This window comes from Armigeres subalbatus, unplaced genomic scaffold, assembly GCF_024139115.2.
Source record: "Armigeres subalbatus isolate Guangzhou_Male unplaced genomic scaffold, GZ_Asu_2 Contig1797, whole genome shotgun sequence".
Lineage (NCBI taxonomy): Eukaryota > Metazoa > Arthropoda > Insecta > Diptera > Culicidae > Armigeres > Armigeres subalbatus.
In genome coordinates this window covers 134,711-138,414 of record NW_026942613.1, presented here as the reverse complement: position 1 = coordinate 138,414, position 3,704 = coordinate 134,711, and positions in this window count along the sequence as shown.

The following is a 3,704-nucleotide window of genomic DNA, read 5'->3' as shown; positions in this document are numbered from 1 at the left end:
AAATCGGACTATGGGATCGGAAATTATGGCTGAAACACCATTTTTGCCTTTCTCTACGAAAAGGCTGTATGTTCGCTCCAAAACCAAACTTTCACAGAAGGCCTGGAGACTCATAGTGTTATATACGTATAAGCTCGATGAACTGCGATGATGTCTATCTGTGTGTGTGTGCGCTGCGAAAAGATTAGCTTACTTTTTTGGAACTTATCCTCAACCGATTTAATTCCAACTATAGATAGTAGAATATATAGATGAGCGAAAGCATGGCTGAGTCGATTTTTCTGCCCGTGCACACGCACATGTGACGTCACAGCCCTTAACGTTTCCATTGAAATCGTGACGTCATGCTCGTTTGGAGACACGTTTGACAGTTCGTTTGGAGACAGAGGATTTATCTTCACTCATCTATATATTCCACTATCTATAATTCCAACAAGTTTCATTCGACGCGGAATCCTGTCGTATTGTTTTCTATTAAAAATTTGGACCATGGGCACAGAAATTACGGCCAAAATATACTATGTGCTATAAAAAAGCGAGTAAAAAAGTCTAGCTGACTTTTAATGGACTTACCCTCAACCGATTTACTCACAACAAATTGCATTAGACGCGGAATCCTGTTCTATTTAGAAAGTTGGCCAGATTGGACTATTACCTTTGAAATTATGGCCAAAATACTTTTTGCCTTTCTTGTGCAACAAAGTTGTACCGAAAGGCTATAATTTCTTTCCGAAAACGAACTATCGGATGCTTCCACACTAATACACTTCCCTCCCTCTTCATACGGGAGTTTGGCAGAAAGACGGTCATGAGATTTATATCATAACAAATATTGCCCTCCGCTCGCTTGATGGGAATGACATTTTCGTTTTCTTTTTGTGTAGTCGGAGCTTCAGTTCAATTTACATCCAAAAGTGATATCCTTAAAATATATGACTGGGTAAAATAAAACAGGGGTATGTACGTCAAAAAGATTGAAAAAGGAAACAAAAATGTCGAAATTCTTATTAGCATATTGTAGATCAAGCTGACAACCGAACCGAGGTTTCGCGACAATCGCATTTTCTCGCATTTCCGGATGTTGCAACTGCATCGCGAGTAGAGCGCAACTGTGCCATAGTCGGGCACCACTCGCGATGCAGTCGCGACATCCGGGAATGGGACAAAATATGATTTTCGGTTTTCAACTGGATCTACAATATCTTTGCCATAAATAATCTGATTTTCATAGAACGGACAAAGAAATTTGTCTGTTTTTACTCCTAGCTACTAGCTCATCTATTTTCAAGCACATACATTTTACGAAGGTCGAGAAAGGCACCATCACCGCTAGGTGGATTAATCTGGGTTTTTTACGAAAAAATCGCGTAAAAAATGTCACTCATTTTTCGGGCACTTATCCTCAACCGATTTACTCGCAACAAGTTGCATTCGACGCAGAATTGTGTCTCATTGTTTCCTATTGAAAATTGGCCAGATCGGACTATGGGATCGAAAGTTATGGCCAAAATACTTTTTGCCTTTCTCGTATACTAAGTATACACTGAAAATATTCTACACGACCAACTTAATGTTTTTACACATGAATTTTCACCAGTTGTAAGCCATGTGAAAGTAACGTGTTTTTCCTGTCTCTAATGTCAAAAATCGACACGATCAAAATAGTTGAACGACATGTTAATGCGATAAGTAAAACACGTTGAATTTCAATGGATCGTGTGTGAAGGAACGTCAGTCCACATCCCACTGAAAGATTTGTTTTGAATTGGAAAAAGCAAAGGCGAAGAAAATGATAAAACTAGCTGTATTGAATGAAATGAACGTTTATTTAATATTATCAATCGTATGGTCATAATGCAGACCTTTGTTATAATTGTTATAACATGGGTCCTTTGCTGTTGGTGTTGTTAGATCGAAGTTCTCAATTGTTTAGATCTATTACCATCTGTATGCTTGTTTTATGATGATGGATTTCGCCTCCGAGGTCGCCTCCTAGAAACGATTTGTGTAATTCAACCTGTAATGTAGTTCACGTATAAAAAGATAGTTCGTTAGAATTTGAATAACTACTTACCATTTCCCTTTTGTAGCCAATAAAACTATCAGAACATGCAATTATTTCATTTTTTCAAATTATTTATTGTGAAGTAATATTGCCCACCATCAGACTTCCTGCACATCTTAACGTTCTGTGGCAATATTTTGCTACGATCACAAATTGAATTAAATGAAAACAATGTTCAAAACACGTTAAATTGTAATGTTTTTGCAAGTGGTTTAAGATTAAGTACATTTCATACTCGTTTAACGTGGATTGCCCATGGGAGTAATGAATGACGAAACACGTCCGATTCGTGTGTAGAAGAATATTAATCAAGTGTGTATATTATTTTCAGTGTACGGTAAAGGCTATATGATCGCTCCAAAAAAAACTTTTTATAGAAGGCCCGGAGACCCATAGTGTTATATACCAATCGACTCAGTTCGACGAATCGAGGTGATGTCTGTGTGTGTGTGTGTGTGTGTGTGTGTGTGTGTGTGTGTGTGTGTGTGTGTGTGTGTGTGTGTGTGTGTGTGTGTGTGTGTGTGTGTGTGTGTGTGTGTGTGTGTGTGTGTGTGTGTGTGTGTGTGTGTGTGTGTGTGTGTGTGTGTGTGTGTGTGTGTGTGTGTGTGTGTGTGTGTGTGTGTGTGTGTGCGCAAAACTAATAAAAATGTCACTCATTTTTCGGGCACTTATCCTCACCTGATTTGCTCGCAACAAGTTGCATTCGACCCAGAATCCTATCCCATTGTTTCCTATTTGAAATTGGCCAGATCGGACTATGGGATCAGAAGTTATGGTCAAAATACAAATTCATACGAAAAAATCGCGTAAAAAATGTCACTCATTTTTCGGGCACTTATCCTCAACCGATTTACTCGCAACAAGTTGCATTCGACGCAGAATCCTATTCCATTGTTTCCTATTTCAAATTGGCCAGATCGGACTATGGGATCAGAAGTTATGGCCAAAATACAAATTCAAACGAAAAAATCGCGTAAAAAATGTCACTCATTTTTCGGGAACTTGTCCTCAACCGATTTGCTCGCAACAAGTTGCATTCGATGCAGAATCCTGTCCCATTGTTTCCTATTTGAAATTGGCCAGATCGAACTATGGGATCAGAAGTTATGGCCACAATACAAATTCTTACGAAAAAATCGCGTATAAATGTCACTCATTTTTCGGACACTTATCCTCAACCGATTTGCTCGCAACAAGTTGCATTCGACGCAGAATCCTGTCTCATTGTTTCCTATTTGAAATTGGCCAGATCGGACTATGGGATCAAAAGTTATGGCTAAAATACAAATTCATATGAAAAAATCGCGTAAAAAATGTCACTCATTTTTCGGGCACTTATCCTCAACCGATTTGCTCACAACAAGTTGCATTCGATGCAGAATCCTGTCCCATTGTTTCCTATTTGAAATTGGCCAGATCGAACTATGGGATCGAAAGTTATGGCCAAAATACAAATTCATACGAAAAAATCGCGTAAAAAATGTCACTCATTTTTCGGGCACTTATCCTCAACCGATTTGCTCACAACAAGTTGCATTCGACGTAGAATCCTGCCGTTGTTTCCTATTGAAAATTGGCCATATCGGACTATGGGATCAAAAATTATACCATTTTTTATGGATCAATCGCTAAAAAAACT